Genomic DNA, 22,025 nt, shown 5'->3' on the forward strand with positions numbered 1-22,025 from the left:
CTATTGGCTTACAAAGATCTAAGCTGCTTTTCCTTCCTGAAAGTGGGATTGCTATGTTATAGGTGAAGTCTAAACACAGGGCACCGCAGAGCTAAAGTCCAGCCCATCTCACTGACTTACACAGATTATACTGAGGTTGACTGGTGGTTCCCAAGGTGACCATATGCATTCTATTGCAATTGTTCATTACGTCAACACTTTGTGAAGATGGAAGGAAGGAATTCTATAATTTTTAGGTCTTATGGAGTTAATTTTATTTTTTGTTATTGGTATAGCAGTGCAGATTTATTTGTTTAAAACAAAGCAATGAAAACAGCAGCTATTATGTGTTTGTACTTTAGCTTATTAATTGTTTTTGTAAATAACTAAAACAGTAATGAATGAGAGAGGAACTTGTACAAGTTAATTCTATTACTAGTGATGAGTTAATATTTTTGATACTTTGTTATATGTGAAATATTAAGTTTCATGAATTTTTAAAGCTTTGTTTCAAATGACAAATCCAGACTAAGCCCAGACTACATCTTAGCTTTCAGATCACTCCTGCCACTTGGCTTTATCACAGTAAAATATTTCTAATATAACCTTGGAACATAACATGTTATATATACACTGAATACTTTTTCTAATACATAAATAACTTTTGTCCATCATGTCTACTGAACTGTGACAGACTTTAAGCATTTGTCATACGAATGTAGGTGTTGGACACACATTTAAGAAAAGTTTTGATTCAAATATTTGCATAACTCCTAATAACAGATCATAATAACAGATCCTAATAACAGATCCTGCTTGGCATGGTCACAATGGCAGTCAAACCTCCTTTATCTCTTAGAGGGGACGTCGCAGGATAGAGAGAGTATTATTGCATCAGTATTTTTGTTCAGCAGGCTGGACTAAACTAAGAAGCAAAGAAAGGCACAGCCCTCGTGGTGTCATGACGACCACAATGCTAAAGGTCTTCCTAACCTTGACCCTCTGGTATGGAATGAGTCTCATGAATTGCATCTGATTCCACATGCATTGCTTAAATTGCAACAGAATATGTACTCTGCATGCACTGTGCATTATTAATAAATAGAGAGAATAAGATTAGATAATAATAATTTATTAATATTAATATCTAATAATATTAGATTAATTCTTTAAAATTTTGACTATCAAATGTATCAGTCAAAACTGTATTGCCCTTTTATTCTTATTATCTAAATAAAAGGTCTTTGGGGTGTTTATTTTTATTTTTTGCTTTTGTTTTTCAGTGTCGGGCCAGTGTGATGTGATTGATGTTGTATGCTGACAGCTGATCAGTCATAATCAGACTTATTTCCTAATAGCTAGAGGATGATTGATCAGAAAAGACTGAGAGAGTGTTTATTCGAAAGGACCATGTTTAACTAGCATTTCTTACAGCTTGCAATTCATGCCTTAATGAATTACATGTGAAACATGTGCAGAACACAAGGAGTCATGTATGTTACTGTTTGACATTTCTGCTGGTTCCAAAGCAGCTTACTGGGACATTTGGGGTGCGTGGTTACCTTGCACACAGATCCTAATTACTATTGACAGGCATGCAGGCCAAACCCCTCTAAGCCCTGTGGATTGTTGGTTCAAATTGGGGAAAGCAGGGTTTAAGAGAAAACCTCAGCAGGGTCATATTTAATCTTCTGTCACATCCTGCTGTGAATTTGTCCCCCACAAACCTCACCACTCTTGTCTGCTGCAAAACAGCCGTGCAAGGGAATGTTCTGAGTCTGCAGAGCATCATGGGTAGACAGAGACGGAGCCACAGGACTGAGATCAATCTGTAAAACTCACTCCTCACTCTTCACTCTGGGCTTCAGTTCACACACAGGGGCTTCGGGTCTCTATGAGAATGCTGCCTCTGGACACTTTAGTTCTCAGAATTAGTTTTAAGCCTGGATTTCTAATGGAAGAATAGTTTTGTACTGTTTCGTGTGCATATATACACAGTATACATTAAGAAATATAAAAGGCAACCATAATAAAAATTATGTTAACAAGAGCAAATGTTTGTTCACCATAATCTCTGTTTTAAACATTGTTTTATGTAGAACTTCATTCCAGTTCATTTCTGTATTTTATATTTTATCAAAATCTCAGTCACAATCCAATTAATATTTTCAGTTAGCTGGTGACTACAAGACCGTCCCACACCTCTCTGGCCTCTGCAGCATGAAAGTGTCTAACTGGGCTTAATGATGTATTTGTGTCACTGGAAGTGAGAATTGAGGTGAGGATACATTAAAATAAAGACAATTTCATATGATTGTGATACATCAACGATGACAGTTAAGCCACAAAGCACACATTTATTCATAGAAACGTAAAGAAAATGCATCGTACATTTGTAGTAAATGTAGGTTTTTTTTGATGAAAGAATAGGATAAGCATTTACTTATCCTAAGTGTTATGAATGAATATTATAATGAATATGTGCTAATGCCACATAACACAATCGAATGCGAGAGAACAAACCAGAACGTGTACAAAGGACTAAATAATGTTATGAGACACTCAGCTACTGTTTCATCAGTCATGCCTCCATCATCATCCTGATGGCATTTCACTTCTGCGCAGTACCCAAGGTTCTATTCATTTAGCATGTAAGTATCTCTATAAAACAATATTACCATTGCTTTTGTATATAATATTTCTTATTTAGAGAAGGCATTTGCCATCCACAACTTGATATACAAAATTTACAATACAACACAAGGTTTGAGGAAATGCTCAAAAAAAACCTCCAGAGACTTGAACAATGTACCCATCAGGTAAATGTTAAATTATAATCTGACTGTTAAATGTGTTATAGAGGCATTGCTATTACTATTTTGTGCTGCTGTCTTCTAGGTTACTAGGCTAATCTGTGTCAATTAAGTCAGGTAAGGGAGAGTTAAGTGAAGTTTTGTAGCTATTATGAGTTACATTAACCCTAACCCTAAACATTAACTGAGTTAATGAGCCTGCCTATTTATATTGTAATTCCCATCATATAGTCCTTCCTTTATAACTTACTCATATAAGTTATAATGACAATGACTTTATAACTTACCAATATAAGTTATAACTTCCAATGACAAGTTCATAAGTTCAAATTTAAAGTTATTTTTGTAGTGCTTTTTACAACATGCGCTGTCATTCAACAGCTGAGAGAAATCATATATACAGATACTCCAGGCCCAGGTCCCCAGTGAGCACCCCAGAGCTGACAGTGATGAGTTAAACATCCTTGACAGCAAGAGGATGAAACGTTGAGAGGAACCGAGACATGGAACCCTCTGGTCCACACCAGATGACTAATAGCACAAATAGCATGACGTTATTATTGCTTTTTACTTTAACTTAGCATAAAACTCACAAGAGTAGCTTAAAAGTCTTGATAAATGGCTAACCATTTGGGGTGAACCATTTAAGTACAGCTGGAGGGTCTGTGATGGTCAGGCTGGTTTGAAGAGTAGACATGCATGAATTCTTCATTATGCATTAAATGCATTCAACAGTTTTTGTGGTGGGAATTGGGGAAAGGATTGTCTAAATAAATTAACAGTTTCAACATGTAACTGAGCAGCTTCAAATAGTTCAGTTTTGTGTTTTGAGTATGCCTATAGATATTCATTATTCCATTATGTTACAGTCCTGACAATGCCACAAGACAACAAGGTATACCTATGGTTCCAATAGGGTTTATTTCTGCATATCAGCAAGACAGACTGTGATTACAGCAATGGGAATATAGACCTTCTCCATGCTGGTGATTTTTCATCTTTCTGAATGAAAGAAACTTTTGTAAAGTAAATATAATAATATTTCTGTCCCTCTGGACTGTACACCTGGATACATATGCATATGTGGGTTTGGATAGGGATTCCCTTAAAATAGGATTTTTCTCTTAAAAATGGGATTTCATGATCATTCACACACATACATGCACTTACACATATACACACTGCAAACACACTGACACACATCATTTTTAATCTCCTTCCGAGCAGCAGAACCTGTCTAATTCGGATAATCCCATCCGACGAGCAGTGCGGTTTTGTTTTAGCGTAGGTTGATAATCTGCTAGGCTTGCAGCTGAACTGGCCAATCGCATGTGTTTGGCTTCTGTGAAATCTACATGCGGGGAAATTGTCACACAGCGTTACACTGAAGGATCATAACAGAGATTTGCTAGACAGGGGAGACGGCAGAAGCTCCGGAGGTTTGAACATCATGTGGGTTTACAGTGAAGCCCCGGACACTTTAGTGCTTACAGTGTAGCACAGCAACATACTGAAAGGGCTTGAGACATTTCTGTTCAAAGCAGATGGCACTGAGCTGGTGTTTGCTTTACATGAAATGATAATGTGTGTTAGCATGTGTTAATATGCATTAATATGTGTGGAGCTACTAATCTGGAACAACAATGATTTGCAGTTTCAATTTACAACCACCAGAAGAGGGCAGATGTTAGAAGAACTAGGATGTGGTGGGAAGTGTTAACATCAGACCCTGCTCATGTAATGTGATTTGCTCATATACACCTACATACAGAAGCATGGATGTTCATGGACCTTCTTTGATCACTAAGGCTAGCCTGTTAGAGCTGACCAGATAGCACTGCTAAAACTACTGGTTGTATTGGTATTCTACCAGTACCATACTGGTAGAAAACATAATTAGCTTTTTCCAGGGTTGCCAACTTTTCAAATTCACTTGGAGTGAGATTTGTTTTAGGGTGGTGGTGTGTGAGTCAAACTTTGACGGGGGGGGGGGGGGGGGGGGGGTGTTTGTGTCAAATGTTGATGGGGGGTGTGTAGGTATGGGTTGGGGGGAAGGTATGTATTATATGCTTCCTCTATGCTGCGCCTATTGCGAGAGATCTGGCAACCCTGTTTTTCCTATAGTAAATGAACAGAGCAGTGCTAACTGACATGCATTTACATTTCACATTTTCTATTATTTTCACTCTCAATGTCTTCAACTATATGTCATTTATGTCAACTTCTGTGCAGGTGTCTGAATGAAGGAGATGTACAAATGCCCTGAACGTCTTTACAGAGGTCAAATACATAGGTTCCTTTTCCTCCCTGTAACGCGGTGGTACCAACGAGTAGGCCTACAAACCGCGTGTAAAAACTGTGAGAGGTGGACCCAAGTGCCGATGCTCTGTCGAGTTGTGCTTTGCATCGTGTGCTAGTTTGCGGTTTTGCGCATGCGCAGACTCACAGGCTTGTCATTTGTTTCTGTTGAGTTTACGTTCAGGTGAGTAATTTCTTATCTTTTTAATTATGTTTTTGTCAGCAAACACGTGCATGGGTCTGTACTGGAAGCATGATTTGATAAGGGAAGCATGATTTGATGTATGATATCAGGCTATCGAGATATGCTACCCATGTATGTAAAATATTAATAAGGAAGCTATAATGGATTTAAATTGATGCTTCCCTTGTCCATACATACAGTGCAAGTACTTGATTTTATAATTACAATGCGTCATAATACTGAGTTAGGCTATATTTTATGGGAAACACACAACTGGAAGCATTTTTCGACAAAGTAGCACAACTCGACAGAACACCGGCTCACGCTGAGAGTAAGATAGGCAGAGCCTATCGTCAGTAGCCGGGTTTCCATTCAAACCTTTCGAAAAAATAATGCGCAATTTCCAAGTTTCGGCAGAAAAAAATGCGAATTAAGCCTTGTTTCCATTAATTACAGTTATGCGAATAAACTTTAGATCACGTGAGAGGACGCCAAACAATAGTGGTTTTTACATCCATCTGACAGTTACGCATTTTTGCATGTTGAGGTTTTGAAACATTTTTTTCTTTTTCTTTTCTATACATGGAGAAGTTAAGTCTTGTTTTTGTATGCATTTGCCATCTTTACATCCCGATCATGTACAGAACCACATGACTTGAGGCATGATACGTTTATCATTTAAAAACCCTTTTCCATCCAGTTTTTCCTAATTTTGGCTATGCGATCAGTGGCGGAGCTAGACTTTTATCCTTGGGGTGGCCAGAGGGTGGCCAAAGCTATTTTAGGGGGTCCATAGACTATGACAATGTATATTTTAAAAAATCATTCAATTGCAATCAAAATCTGTAAATGTTATACTTTTCATATCAAGTACATCTTAAGCACGCAGGAGATCAGATTTGTGTATGAAATTTGCAGTTTTTTAACAATGTGCAAAATGTACAACATGTAAAAGTAAAAACACAGATGTGCTACTTCTGGCATATCTTACAATCCAAATATACGAAATAGGAAAGGTGCTTTCAGCATTCCCTCGATCAGTGAGTGACTGTTTTTGAAATAATTAATTGCACTTGAGTACATATTTTCAGTAACTTACATCACTGATACGGTCACACAAACTTAAGGGGGCAAAGAAACCACTGTAGATGTAATGTGTAGTATAATATTATTTTTCCTAGAAAAGTGTCTTTTTTACTATTTATTTATGTACAATATGTAAAATTATAATACAATTCATTCATAATATTACCCGCACCTTCAAAGTTTTTAAAAAAATGGAAAATGTTTTATAAGCTGCACCGGGCTAAAAGCCGCATATATCTACTGAAGTGAACACATTTAACTGAACTGGGGTGAGTTTCCCAAAACGTTCTTAGCGCTAAGTACTTCGTAACTTCGTAATGAAATGTAGGCCTACGAGGTTACGAAGTAGCCTACTTAGCGCTAAGAACGTTTTGGGAAACTCACTCCTGATCAGTTTCTGTAGCATTTCACGTGCGACACTTTTTGCTTTCAGCCGGTGTTGTGGGGCATTCCGACAACCCTCGTTTATCCGCATAAAGACGCTACAGCAGTGGTTCCCAAAGTGGGGGGCGCGCCCCCTAGGTGGGGCGCGGAGCTATTGCAGGGGGGGCGCGGAGCTTGAAAGTAAAACGTGCACATGTGTCAATATTAGGGATGCACCGATTCCGATATTAATATCTGAAAAAATTCTAGATCGGGTATCAGTGACAATGTGACCGATCCATTAAAACAGATCTATTCAGTCTAATTCTATGCTTGTAACGCTTTTCGGAGTTACACTCCGACACGGACAGAAAACTTGGACAGTTAACAGGCGAGTGAAACACGAAGCACACAGAGAAGAGGTGAATCACTGACTCGTACTCGCGCTGGTGCTATTCCACTTAGTCCGTTTATGTGCTGGTTGACCAAAATAAACCTGGGCTCCATCATTACTTGACTGTTCATACATGAACTGGTGAGTTGTCCAAAGCTCATTGAATGCGTTACTTACAGAAATAAAATAAAGATAAAATAAAGAGCAGTGGTTTTCTACGGCAGAAAGCTAAATAACAACAATATTCCATACGCGCGCTCAACTCGCTCCCTTAAAGAGACAGTACACATATTTCTGGCCGTTACATGCTTTGTGCTCTGCGTGATGTCAACGCTAGCAAACTAGCCGCATAGGTATTGCTGTTTCTCTTATTTCATCTCCTTATTTATTTTAAATGATATTTAGAATTCTTGAACCATTTCAAAGGTTTCTTGCAGTTTATTTTTTTCATGTTTGACCAAAGATGTGAACCTATTGTTTTTGTCTGTTTCAGGTTCTTTGGTATTTTACATTCAATGTTATATTCATAATTGCCCTGACTGAACAAATGCAAGTTGTGCTTTTTTTTTTACATGTTTTTATGTGTGTTTAAGTGTGCTATACTGGTGCAGAGTTTTCAATAAACTTGTAATTCAGTATGTCTGTGTTTAAAAAAAAAAAGTTTTAAGTCGATTCAGCACTGTTTTATCAGATCGGTATCGGATCAGTATCGGCCGATACCAAGCCTCAGATAGATATGAATGGGTATCGGAAGTGAAAAACATGAATCGGTGCATCCCTAGTCAATAGGGAGGGGGGGGGGGGGGGCGCAAAAATATTCTCATCTACTAAAGGGGGGCACGGCAGAAAAAGTTTGGGAACCACTGCGCTACAGATACATAATAAGAGCTAGACTTTAATTATCCATCACAGCAAACGGCACGGAATTCTATGTCCAAAGCCACACTGGCTCAAGGGTGTTAATTATTTTAAATAAAATACACACTGGCTATACCGAAATTCACCTCTGACCACGACATCGCAGTATTACAGCAGTATTATATAGTTAGGACAAAACTAGAGTGCTCAATGAACTAAGTTAAAATCACTGTAACGTCTTTATGCGTGTGCTAACGAGGGGACTCGGAATTTGGCACAACACGTTCGTTTGAAAAAAATTATTCGTCGTGCCTGCTGCTTGCATGTGCTAAATGAAATTGAGCATTGATTATTATTACCGATTACAAAACGCAACAGGCTCTCAACAAGATGTGCGATGCGGTGACATGTCAGTCATCTGGGGGGGCACTTGGGGTGGCCAATCAGAATTCAGGGGGGTCCAGCGCCACCCCGGCCCATCCTTTGGCTCCGCCTATGGATGCGATCGTCTAACTTTTCCACCTCCTCCTAGCGTAAAAATCTTTTTGCGATATTTGGGGCTTTTTTCGAATTTTGGACTTTTTCCATCCAGTTTTTTTCATGCGCATTTTCAAAATGCGCAAAAACTCGGTGGATGGAAAACCCTCTACTGAGAGAGAGAGACGCGAGCTCACTGTAGAAAATAAATATCACAAAACAACGCGGAAAAATCTACGCGTAAGAAATAAAGCCGTAAGTACTCGGGAGAAAACAGAACAAAAGTCAACATCTGTGACGGATCGTTGCTAGTGGCGGCTGGAGGCACGGCATCCGAGCCAGCCCTGACACTCCCGCCATATCGTCTTATCATCGGGCCCCTTAACCAAATGTCTCTCCTGGATGCAATGGATGCCGGCTGCAGAGACATTTCAGCTGAAGACTGCCAGGGGTGGATAAGGAATGTCAAGTGTTTCTGTCCCAGGTGCAGGGCAAGGGCTAACATCAGATGTGATGTGGATGAAAACATGTGGCCAACCGCTGAAGACCGTTTAGACCAGGGGTCTCCAACCTTTTTGGAACTGGGAGCTACTTCTTGGATACCAGTTATTGCGGAGGGCTACCAGATGTTGAGCGGGGGGGGGGGGGGGGGGGGGATGGCGAACGAAAGTTGCGTGTGCGAGTGTCAATTGCTAAGCGGGAAGACCGCAATTTCTATCAATTCCTACCTCTCATGTAGGCTGTTGGGAGACACAGCTTACCTGTCCCTGCGTGTATCCAGATTCCCCCCAACGTTTTGCACCCCCCTTTTACCCATCTCTGTTTTTGTTTCACTGTGGCTTGTGTTTGTATTGCTCTGGTTGTTAGGAGTGTGTCTTCTCTGTTGCTGTGTGTGTAGCCTGTGAGGCTGTGTGTTGGGCTGTGGCATCTGTGAAGGCATTGCCTTTTGCTACTGTGTTGTCTGTTCTGGTGTGTGCGGCACATTTGATGATTGCAATTTGTGATGGCGGTACTATGGCCCCAACAGTTGTGAGATTAGTTGGTGGTTTATCTTTGACCCTGAGCTGGTAAGGAACGGTGAGCTCAGCTGCTTGGGCAGAATAATATGGTGGGAGTGATAGTTTCCAAAACCCCTGTGTGGATAAATGTGCTACTTTCTGGTCCTGTAAAATTCAAGAAACAGCATGTTTGACCAGAAGTGTGGGTTGGGTGTACCCCACTATGTCTCTGGATGCTACTAGTGCCTTTTCTGCAATTGCTATCACTTACACACCGGGCAGCCAAGGGGTCTAGTTTTTCTGACTAGGCTACAGCTCTCTGTCACCATGGGCTTGAGTCAAAACACTTGTCATATAGGCTCCTTTAACGTCAACACTCCCCACACACATACGAACACTGCATTCTAATTCAGAATTCAAAACTGCTCTAAAGACTCACTTGTTGAAACTGGCTTATTGTCTTTAACAAAAGTTATTTTATCTCTGTTTGTTGTGTTAGAATTTTATTACATACTGTATGTTTTAATTGTTGTAAAGTGACCTTGAATGTCATGAAAGGCACCAACAAAAAATTATTATTATTATAACTGTCTGTTCAAATGGCCTCTGGGGATCTGGAATTCCCAGAGCAGGTAGTTCCTTAAGCGCTTTGAATGCTGAATGGGCCTCCTCAGTCCACTTCAACTGGGTTGAATTAGACTCTTTGTGGGCATAATCCAGGGGCGGACTACCATACATTACTACTGGGGATTTCCCCGGTGGGCCAACGGGTAGTGGGCCGCTGGGCCGCCGGCCACCGGTGGTTTAACTCAGCTCGTGGAGGAGCCATTGCCGCACACTGCGGCCCTGGCCCGTAGTCACGCTGCTGTTTAATGGTGCCTATTACCTCCCCCGCTCCAGTCAGGCAAACCTGCTCAGCTCCGGACTGGGCCAGTTGATGCAGGCTGACGGTATGCAGCGGAGATCAGAAAAAAACCAACTTGTCCCGGAAAATCCAGGCCGGACTACGAAAACATACTGCCGCTGTGTCACTTACTAATACAAGTAGTCACAAACTGGAAAAGCCTTGTCCATACTAATGCCACATTAATTATATCTCCCTGTTTGTGTCCCACGAGTGTCGAGTCAAGAGAGAGACGCCAGTTGCACACGGACACTGCTCATCATGTGATCCCTCCGCGACACGGTTGACACTACTGAAACGTGAATAAATAAGTCTGCATTGCCGTAAAGATGGAGCAGTCTAAGCCAGGGTCTAAACAATCTACGAAACATAAAGGTGGCGCTGAAAAGCGGAGAGAGAAAAAAAGAAAAGCTGTAGAGGTTACTCACTGGGTGAACAATGTAGATTTCAGTAGCTTTCCCCTGTATTTTTTCAGGGTCAAGTTGTTAAGTTTGTTAGTTATTTTGTTATGCCACTTTGTAATCATATTACTGGAAGTAATATTGTCCATATGACAATTGTCACGTCCAGCCCCTCCCTCCTCCCTGGTCCCTTTGTTTGTGTCCTCTCCCTAGTGTTTAGCATAGCTCCCCTAGTCTACTCACCGTATTGCTTGTTGGCCCTCCTGTGTTTAGTGTTTTTGTTCTCTTTTCCTTAACAAAATCATAAATTTCTGCAATTGCGTCACACCCACCCCTGAATCGTTACAACAATAAAAGCTGTCATATCAGAGGTGGGTAGGAACGCATTACATTTACTCAAGTAGCTTTTTGGAAAAAAATGTACTTGTCAGAAGTTTTAATATGAAAGACTTTTTACTTGAGTAAATATGTGGTGAGAAAACGATTTTTACTCCATTACAATCGGATTTGCGCTATGTGCTATAGCAGTATACCGTTACTTTAGTTTTGTAAATACGTTATGACAGTTATATAATGCGTTGTCAGTTGTGTCTGCCAAAACGTGTGGACATTTCAGCCTACAAGAACTTGATGTCAAATTTGAGGAAACACAAATGATGTAATTATTAAATGTAACACAGTGCAATACTAAAAACCAGCTCAGTTTCTGTGAGTGTACAGGCTTTGTGATCCTGAGAAATGTGAAGTTCTCACTCTGGTTGACCAAATGCTCCAAAAACACTGCCAGAGCTGCCAGAGCTGCAGGATCAGTGCAGGTTCCTCATGATGCCCCAGTGTGTGGTTGCTTCGACTCGTTCAGGCTGCAGTGCATATTTTCACAGACATGACGTGTTGATCAGGATCCAGCCAGTGCACTGACCACTCCACAGAGAGCATTAACATCCACCCTTCTCCACCCCCACCAGCAGAATCATATCACATTTACAGTGGTACACCCTCCCCCAGAGCTGCTGGAAACCTCTATTCATCCAATAGAGGTGAGGTGCAGAGGTGGTTCATCCTTCTCGTTCTCTCTCTCTCTCTTTTTCTTTCACACACTAACTCTCACACAAGCATATTTTCTCTCTTTAGCTCTCTCTCTCCATCACACACACACACATACACACACACACACACACACACACACACACACACACACACACACACACAGTGCATATTATTTGCAACAATTTACTACCCCCATTTATTATGAATACTTCATGTCTCTTTAAGCTGTTTCATTGATTATCTGGTGTCAGCATGTCTTGTCTTGGTAAATTGTGTCACTGGACATCCGGTACCTGCAGCCTAGACATTTGATGATTAGGTGGTTAGGAACCTTGACTGCAACCACTTCTGCAGTTAATGACACTTATCCTGAAAAGAGCGTTTTGTGGCTTGTAGGCTGCTGAAGAGCACACCCTAGTGGCAAAAAAGCAGACTGCATCAGACGAAGAAGCGTTAGTAAATGTATCGGTATGTTTCAGAATTATGGGAGTTATGGTTCCTGCAAGCTGTTCTGCTTCATCAGCTGGAATCATCATTCATCACCTGAAGTGTAGCCACGGCCGTAACCAGGGTCAACATTTTAGTGAGCTTCATCCTGTGGAAATGAGACTTACTTCACAAAGAGTAATAATACACACACACTATTTCAGCAGCTGTAAGCTGTTTCCAGGAGCTTGAGGAAGAAACTGCTCTCTGGCCAGAAGGTGGAGCCAAAGAATCTGTCCACCAGCAGGGGGAGCCACAGGAGTTCCGGTTGGCATCTCTAAATACTATTTGCTCAGATGTCCTCAGAATTACACCTGAACAAAGTTGCACATCCTTCTGTTCTTTTGCATGTAAGGGCAGAATTCAGAGCACGTGAGTGTTTATTTTAGAGCATGTGTGTTTATTTTAGAACTTGTGAGTTAATTTTATGGCATTTTTAAGTGTTTATCTTAGAGCGAGTGTTATTTTAGAGGGTGAGAGTGTTTTCTTTTAGAGCAGGAGGATCAATTTGTCATCCTGCGGTGTTAGCTGCCTCGCTGCTTCTCAGTGCCAATGCTGCCCGAGGGTTGGGAAAGGCCGTGAGAAAGTTCACACGCTTACCAATTATTTTAGAAGGCCCCTCTAGAAAATGCTTAAAGCATTCAAAACCAAAACCAGCAGGTGCCTGAGCAGCTTCTTTCCTGGTTCCTACGACTGCTGTACCACCATCCTCCCTTAAGAACATTACAGTCAAGCTGGTAAACGCTAAACCATAATGACGGCCTCTTCACACAGCCTGCACTGCTGATCAGTAATCACTTCTGAAGCACCTCACACAGCCTGTATCACTGAACTCTCGTGTTTACTCAACTGCACCTTTGATGTCACAATTTTGAGTTCAATTTGCACACAGATATCTATACATTCACTGTAAAAAAATTACCTGTAATATTACAGTAACATACTGGCAGCAGGGTTTCCAGCTCTATACTGTAATTTTTACAGCTTCTGTACTGTATTTTAACTTACAGTTTCTTACTGTTGTATAAAATACATTAAAATACCGTGAATTTCAGTAAATACAGTAAAATACTGGCAGCAAGGTTTCCAGCTCTTTACTGTAATTTTACAGTTTCTATACTATATTCTGAATTACAGATTTTTACCATTGTATTAACATACCATGAAATTGACTGTCATTGTAGTGTCTGTATACCAGGGATGGGCAACTTCCATGATAAAAAGGGCCAGAATTTTTTCAGCACTATTATTGGAGGGCCACATGACCACGCACTTCAAATAATTGGATATGAAAGATACTACAAATTATTCTCAATAAGAACACATTTTAAATGAATTCAGATCTGTATGTTTATTGCACCAACATACATCTATTATCTGCATATAAATGCATTAATATGTCCTTAATAAGCAACAAAGACAAAACATTTGCTTAATAAAAAAGTGCAAAAAGGAATTTGAACTCCTTCATATCAAAGAACTTTAAAGCAGCTCGCGCTGCGGAGCGAGGAGGCGGATACAAACGCTGAGAAGAGCGAGAAATGAAATGAATGAAATGTGCCATATTTTGTCAATTGTGATTTTCACACCCCAATCGAAATTTGTCCTCCGGAGGTGACGGCTCTCGGAGGCTCGTGATCCTGGCGGCTCCGGACCTGCCCGTCGGTGTTGGTTCGGGGCTTTCCAGCTGCGTGGGACGCTCCGGGAGTAGCGATCCCCTGGCGGGGGGTTCTGTTATGGAACATTTCCGGACCCTTCCCTGTGGGCGTGCCGCTACGTTGTCTGCGTGTCGTTTTGTCCATGTTTGTACTTCCGTGGGTGTGGGTTGTCTGTGAGCGTGTTCGTTAGTTTCACCTGTGCCTTGTCTCGAGGTCACGTGAGTCTGTGTAATTCACCCATTTAATGTGCGTTCGCGCAGTGTCGTGTGCTCGTCTTTGTCTAAAGTTTCGTGTCAGCGTGAGAGGTGTTTGTGATGCTCACGCTCCGCTCGGAGCTTACACGTTTGAGTCAACAATAAATGTTAATTGTTCACATACAACGTCGTGGTGCCTGCCTCCTACACCCGCCGTTACACTTGTTGTACATATCGTAGGTCGTCTTTATTTTCTACTCCACAATTCTGAAGTAAAGAGATCAGCTGTCCACAAGTCTCTTCAGAAATATTGGGCAAAGCCTTGAGAATGATAGCCTTTATGTCTTCAATCAAGAGGGGCATCTTTGTACAAGGACAGAAAGGTATGGTGAAGAATTAGTAATGGCATGCCCCACACATGTTCTCAGGCAAGGGGTAGTAATCTAGCAAATTCTTGTGGTTAACACAGCACATTTTCCCTAATGGTTTAAGACTATAAGCACCCATGTCAGGAAGACGCACAGCCTGATGCTCCTCTGTAATAAAATGTATTTCTAAACCCGAATGAGAATTACTTTAATTTTTCCCACTACAAGGCCTTCTTGTTCACCAATCAAGATGTACATGTTCTTTTTGTATTTTGTGCCCTTCACTGTAACTTCATGTGCTATCTCAGTGTTGAGAGACTCAAAGTTGAGATGCGAAACTGATTGTCTAATCTCATTCATTATAGTCACCTAAAAAAAACTCTGCGCTTTTGACCACAGCAACATCTGCTGGAAAAAAATTTCCAGCATAAAGAAATGCCTGCAACAGCTGATGTCTCTCTGCTAGGGTTCCACAAAGATTTTTAAAGTTGTGCAATTTTCTGGCACATTGCTTAAAATATGTATGTTTGCTCTCAAATCTTAGAGTCCATATGTTACGGAACAGCTCCGGACCCCTCCCTGTGGGCGTGCCGTTACGTTGTCTGCGTGTTATGTCCATGTTTGTACTTCCGTGGGTATGGATTGTCTGTGAGCGTGTTCGTTAGTTACACCTGTGCCTTGTCTCGAGGTCACGTGGGTCTGTGTAAATCACCTATTTAATGTGCGTTCGCGCAGTGTCGTGTGCTCGTCTTTGTCTAAAGTTTCGTGTCAGCGTGAGTGTGTCTGTTGGGCTTGCGCTCCGCACGGAGCTTTCACGTCAAGAAGTGTTTAATAAACGTCTTGTGTTGCACCATTCTCGCTCGTCGTGCCTCCTCCATCGAGCGTGACATAAAGACGAGCCGACCAAATGCCAGGGTACACCGCAGCAAGGAAAAAGGGAAAGAAGGCCAAGCGCCGTCACGCCGCTTCCCCTGCGCGTCGCTGCGCGGTGCCAGTACCCGATGGGGAGATGCAGCAGGACCCCGTGTGTGCGCGCCTGCTGCGTCAGGCTCAGGCGGCCGAAAGCGCAGCAGGGGCAGCGTGCTTCCTGCTGGCCTCCGAGAGGATGTGGAGCGTCAGGCGCGGCGCTCCAGCCCAGGCATGCCCCGAGGAGGAGAAGAGCGCACCGCACCTGGTACTCCCCGAAGAGAGGGGATCCAGTGAGTCCCTAGAGGTGGGTGTAGGCGCCTTTGCCCTCACCCCTCCCGAATACGAGTCCGGGAGTGAGGATCCCGAAGAGGAGTCGGATGCGCCTCTGTTCGTGAGCGTGGGCTCCCTCGTCATGTCCCCACCCGAGAACGAGTTCGGGAGTGATGAGTCGGGAGGGGAGGAGACGGACGACGGAGCCAGTCACGCCCCATCCCTGTTCTCCGCTCCGACCGTCTACTATGGTGAGGAGGGCGATGACGTCAGCCCTTCGCCATCGGTATATTCGTCACCCACCATGTACTACGGCGAAGGGGAGAACAACGTTAGCCCCCCTCCGTCAGTGTCTTCGGCTCCGACGGAGCACTCCAGCGAGGAGGAGGGTAACCTCAGCCCTCCGCCATCGGAGTGTTCGGAGTTCACCGAGCGATCCGACGAACAGGAGAAAGCCAGTCCCTCTCCCTCCGTTCGCCTGCTTCCCTCCGAGCAAGATAGCGAGAGCGAGGAAGACAGCGACGCTCAGTGCTCGGAGGCTACCATGAAGTCCGCGCGGGAAGAACATCGGGTTCCTTCGGAGGAAAGCGGTATGGACTGTTCTCGCTGCCCGACCCCGGAGGAGCCTATGTCGCTTGGTCGCAGCGTCTCCGAGAGTGAGGAGGAGATGGAGACGGCGACTGGCGAGGCGTCGGCGTCCTCGGGAGTGCGAAGAGGTTCTGGTATAGCCAGCGGTTCAAAGCGGGCGTTCAGCGCGCCCTTGGATACGAGGCGGACCCCAGCCAGTGCACGGCAGAGAGCCAAGACTCCGGTGGCGCCCAGAAGAAGGGCAGACGCTCCCCGAGGGAAGCCATCGGGAGCAAGTCAAGCGGGAGCCCCGAGCAGCGCAACGCGTGTTATGTCCATGTTTGTACTTCCGTGGGTATGGGTTGTCTCTGAGCGTGTTCGTTAGTTACACCTGTGCCTTGTCTCGAGGTCACGTGGGTCTTTGTAAATCACCTATTTAATGTGCGTTCGCGCAGTGTCGTGTGCTCGTCTTTGTCTAAAGTTTCGTGTCAGCGTGAGTGTGTCTGTTGGGCTTGCGCTCCGCACGGAGCTTTCACGTCAAGAAGTGTTTAATAAACGTCTTGTGTTGCACCATTCTCGCTCGTCGTGCCTCCTCCATCGAGCGTGACACCATAGATGTATGAGAGGCCCAAAGTGAATGATCAGCTCAGGATAATGACTAAGGTAATGATGCTTGGGTTTTAGTGGTTGAGTAGGAAAGGCTTGCTATCGAGAATACAGATATTCCACCATTAGAACTCCTAAATAGGCTACTTGACCAGTAAAAATAGCTGGTGCACATATGAGCTCAACAATCTCTCTTAGCTGCAAAATCAGCCTCCATATTTCACTGTCACTTGGATTACTGATTTTGTCTCCGATTAAGACTGGCAGCATCCTGAGTAAACACCAGTTTTGTGCAGCATGGCCAGATAGCTTTTCTCCCCCTGAACTAACCTCACAGGGTTTGTTGTTACCATCATTACCTAAGTACTTGAATTGATTTATCTGTCGATTCAGTTCCCTATATGTGAATTGCTTGTCCACTGTTACAAGATAACAAATGTATAATGCCAAATCAGAAGATACAACCCCTTCAAAAAGGTTGTGACCAAGACATGGAGGTAACCCTGGCTAACACACATGAAAATAGCTTAGTTGATTAAACACAGAATCAAATTTGACACCACCACTGCAACTCAAAGCTGCATCATCACTCAAGAGACTGGAGGTGGTCTCTATGTAACTGCACTGTTCGCTTACTGCCTTTGAAAAGAGGATCTGCTTGAAAAGTTGCTCTGTCAATGGTACAATACCTACAGAAGTATTCACTCTTACTAAAATTTTCTATGAATCCTCCTATATTATGTGCACCTAGATTGTCCCCAACAATAGAACACAATATTCCCTTGCAAACCTGTCCATCAGGAAAAGCAATGCCGCCCATCTCTAGATCTTTAAGATCTTTTATCAGGGCACCCAGGGCTTTATCTTGACCAAAATGCTTGAAATCCTGCTCTCTGCAAAGTAGAACAAACTGCAGTTGGTCAATGCTTGATCTATGATGTGGTGTAATATCTGCAAGAGTAGCATACACACAAAGTATTTTGTGTTTCTTCTTCCCAGATCTTCCCAGTGTTGTAAATCTATGCATCTATCTATACATTTGATATACTATCTTGTTGAGGGCGATGTGTCTTTATCTCTAATGTTGTTATGTTCATACTGTAAATCAGACATGTGGACTCGAGTCACATGACGTGGACTCGAGTCCGACTTGAGTCACTAAACTGATGACTTGTGACTTGACTCGACAACATCACTGAAAACTTGTGACTTGACTTAGACTTTACCTTTACTGACTTGGACTTGGAATCGGACTTGAGCTTTAAGACTTGTAAAGACTTGAAATGCTTATTTTAACACAATAAACAAGTAATATAGAATCACATAACTGGATCATTTTGTATTAAATGGTGCTGTAAAATTAGAACTGCTCAGTTTATCCATTACCTAGAGGGGGAGAGGGGGAGGGGTGCAGCAGCGTTGAATTTGTGCGGAGAGGACAAGCAACATGCTCCCAAAAATTATCCTGTTCAATTATAAAGATTATGCTGTTGTGAATAAAAGAAGAACTGTGACATGCAAGACATGTGGAGTCAGGATAAGAGATGGAGATGCAACCACTTCAAACTGTTCAACATTTGAGGCTGCACAAACAAGTCTCTGCTGTGTATATTTAACATAATGCTATAACGGTTAGCTAGCTAGCTGGGATATGATAACTCAGGGGTCGAAAATTAACCTTTACAAGGGTCCACATGAGCAACTTGACTTGTGTGAGCTGTCCGCACCAACAATAATTCGAAAGCGGGGACCGGGGGGGACGGACGGACGAACGAAAGTCACTGAGGCGAGGGGGGGCGGTAGGTGACGACGACAATTGCAATGACATCTCACATAAGCCAACCGAAACACTCAAATGCCTAACATTAGTTAGTCTGACTAACTTAATATACTACTAATCAACTGCATCAATTGTGTTAAATATTGAAATTACATCTGGTGACTTGACTAGGAATTGAAGTTTAAGACTTGGGACTTGACTCGAGACTCGCTTGTATTGACTTGGGACTTGACTTGAGACTTGATTGTATTGACTTGGGACTTGACTCGAGACTTGATTGTGAAGACTTGAGACATACTTGTTACTTGCAACTTAGTGACTTGTTCACGTCTGCTGTAAATCTTGTGTTCTTACTCAGTATCTTGATGATACTTCAGTATCATCACACCAAAGCAAATTCCTCTAACTGATAAGTGCTGGTGAACAGAAGTGAGTGTGATTCTGACCCACAGTACTAGTACTAGTACAGAATCTCTACCAGGGTTACAGCAAACACCACCAGAATCTCCACAGGGTCACAGCAAAAGACCAACAAAATCTGCACCAGGGTCACAGCAAAACACCATCAAAATCTCCATCAGGGACACATCAAACATGAACAGAATCTCCACTCGGGTCATAGCAAGCACGAACAGAATCTCCACCAGGGTCACAGCAAACACCACCAGAGTCTCCTCAACATCCTCCCTTCCACATTTGAACATGAGAGGCAGTCACACTTTCTCTTGCTCCTGCACTCTTGCTCCTGCACTTCGCTTAGCTTCTCTATCTCGTCTCAGTACCCTGACACTGCTCTTCGAATTTCAATAAAGAAAATGGATTTGATTAAGTGGTCTCTCACGCAATTTACACAATTCATGGTGCAGGAGAACCCACATGTCCGGACGGGACGTTCTCAGCTGGATATGTGTTTGACTCATGGGGGACGTGGCGTAATGTGTGTCTTGCGCCTCTCTCCCTGGAAGATGTCGAGGACGTCTTCTTATTTGGAACTTTGATCGCTGGGGATCTGCTGATTGGATTAGGCGTTGCCCTGGTGTATCTGGAAATTAAAAGAGTGGGGTCAGTTATCGAACACCCACGAAAATTGCCCAACATGATTGATGCGATGGGTAGAGCTGTTGGAATGCAGACTGTGACTGTTAGTAAAAGCTTGAATTCGATCGTGGATGGTATTAATGCTCTACGCGTGAAGTTGGATCATTTGGATCAGTTGGGAACCCGCGGACTTAAAAGGGGTTCCGTGTGCTCATGTGCTCAAGGACAGGCTCCTTGCTAAATTCCTCATTCGTTTTATCTACATTGACACCCAAACAAAATTCTACCAGAAGGTCGTTGTCTTGGTTACCTGCTCCTTCTCCTACACAGAGACTGTCAGAGATGGCTCTCGCCTCCCACCGCAAACTTTGACACAAAAACTGTGCCAGGCCCCTGGCTCCCCCCTCCCTATCTGAATGAATCTCGCTTCTCTTTGCTTGACTGTCTGTGTTATCAATGCTTGTATGTGCTATGGGGATTTTTGGTGTGCTCACAGACTGTTGTCCTGTTGTGAGAAAAATCTGTGGTCATATTTTTTTGTCTCCTCCTAATGTTTATCTCTCTATGTTTCTCCCCTAATCTGTCAATGGCGGCGCTCTCTTGATGCTGTGTCCACTCTGGGATCTCAGTGCTTTACACCGGGGCCCTAGGGGAACTGAATTTCCCACTCTTGGGTTCAATAAAGTTTATTCAATTCAATTAAATTCAATTCAATGATGGACATGATTGGAGAAGATGGATCGAACTGGAATATATGGGGAGGAGAAGCGTGGGGCAGCCCCACCCCTCCCTCTTCCTACTCCTCAGACTAGAGGAGTTCTTCATCACCACCATCATCATCATGATCATCATCATCATAATCATCGCTATGATGGGAAACCCCAAGATCCACTGAGAAGCCCTGGGTAATCAGTGCTTGTTGCATAACCTATTAGGATGAATGAATCCTTATCTGCTTTTGAGTGGTTAATTCTCAGCAATCACACCTGGGTGCTGGAGTAAAGGAGCTGGACTTGTTAAGAGGAAGAGGATGGTGAAGGCTCTTTATTTTGGAGGAAATTGACACTAACTGCCCAGATTTAACAACCTTAAACACACACACACACACACATTTGTGTGCATAACACTGCACAATATACATTGTTGAAAAAATTTTGTGGGATCTCTACGATCTCTGTTGATATGTTACAGTATACAGATTGTTATTGTGGGTCATATAGTTCCTCATCTCTCTCAAAGTTGTATGTACTTTTCTGTGTTGTATAGTAATCAAGTATAGCTAAGCAAAGAGCTGCTTATCACACCCCACCACCCTAATACAGAGGAACAGATGACATTACTGACGGGATTTGAAGAGTGGATCTCACTATCCACATCTGATCTAAAGCACGTGACTAACAACCTGCGGTTTCTTGCATAGCATTGCAGGATCCTAGAGGGCTTACAGCTTTATGGATTATGACCGGCAGGAGACCTGCAGACATGCAGCCTGTCAAGAGCAACTGTGTCCAGGCTCAGACTGAAGAGAAGCTCTGAAGGGCAAAAGCAATGCACACCAAACAAACTGAATCCAAGTAAGAGCACATGTGCAGATCTCACAAAATTGACGTTTCAAAAGAATCGGGATTAACTACATTAGTTGCTCATTGCAATGCCACAGCAGGTGTTTGTATTATTTAAAGCTGATCATGCACGAAGAGTTTTTATGTGTGTTTAGGAATCCTGATTGGATTAGAAACTGATGACTTGATTAAGAACAATGGTAACCTGGAGCATGTTGAGTTGCACAAGGTCAGCTATAACACAGCCAGCACTTTTACACACAACTCTCCTAATGGTTCAGTGGAGGAACCTCCATGCAGAGATGACTGTAGTAGAGAAGAACAAGATTAAAAAAAAGCTTTTAATACAATTAATAAAATTAGCATTGTCACAATTTAAAACCAGCAGTGCAAAGGGTGAATCTCTGCAGCTGAAACTCCTCACATACCTGCTTAGGCTTCTGATTGGTTGGGTGCTAGGAGCTGCTGGCAACCCTTTGTTTCAGTTGTATAATGCCCTGTCTCAGTTCACACAGGCAGCTCCGTTAAGTCGGTCTGCTGTTGTTGAGTTCATAAGCTGTGTGTGTGGGTGTGCATGAGTGCAAGTGTGTGCAAGTAAAGGAGAGTGATCCAATCTAACGTTACATACCTTTCCCTGACAGGAGAAGAGAGAGAAAGAGAGGAGGGGGAAGAGAGAGAGGGAGGGACAGAGAGAGGGGGGGAGAGAGAGAGGGAGAGAGAGAAAGAGAGAGAGGGAGGGACAGAGAGAGGGGGGGAGAGAGAGAGGGAGAGAGAGAAAGAGAGAG

At 43.0% G+C, this 22,025-nt stretch overlaps 1 long non-coding RNA gene across 1 annotated transcript; it reads right to left on the bottom strand.

Moving 5' to 3' along the window:
- Positions 1-13,664: 13,664 nt before the first annotated feature.
- LOC143515166 (uncharacterized) lies at positions 13,665-21,853 on the bottom strand. The gene is made up of 3 exons (XR_013131046.1): positions 21,669-21,853; positions 21,446-21,546; positions 13,665-19,682 (listed from the first exon to the last, which is right to left on the bottom strand). It is a non-coding gene; the product is annotated as an uncharacterized LOC143515166 (long non-coding RNA).
- Positions 21,854-22,025: the final 172 nt, after the last annotated feature.

This window comes from Brachyhypopomus gauderio, chromosome 1 (genome assembly GCF_052324685.1).
Source record: "Brachyhypopomus gauderio isolate BG-103 chromosome 1, BGAUD_0.2, whole genome shotgun sequence".
In the NCBI taxonomy this organism is placed as follows: domain Eukaryota; kingdom Metazoa; phylum Chordata; class Actinopteri; order Gymnotiformes; family Hypopomidae; genus Brachyhypopomus; species Brachyhypopomus gauderio.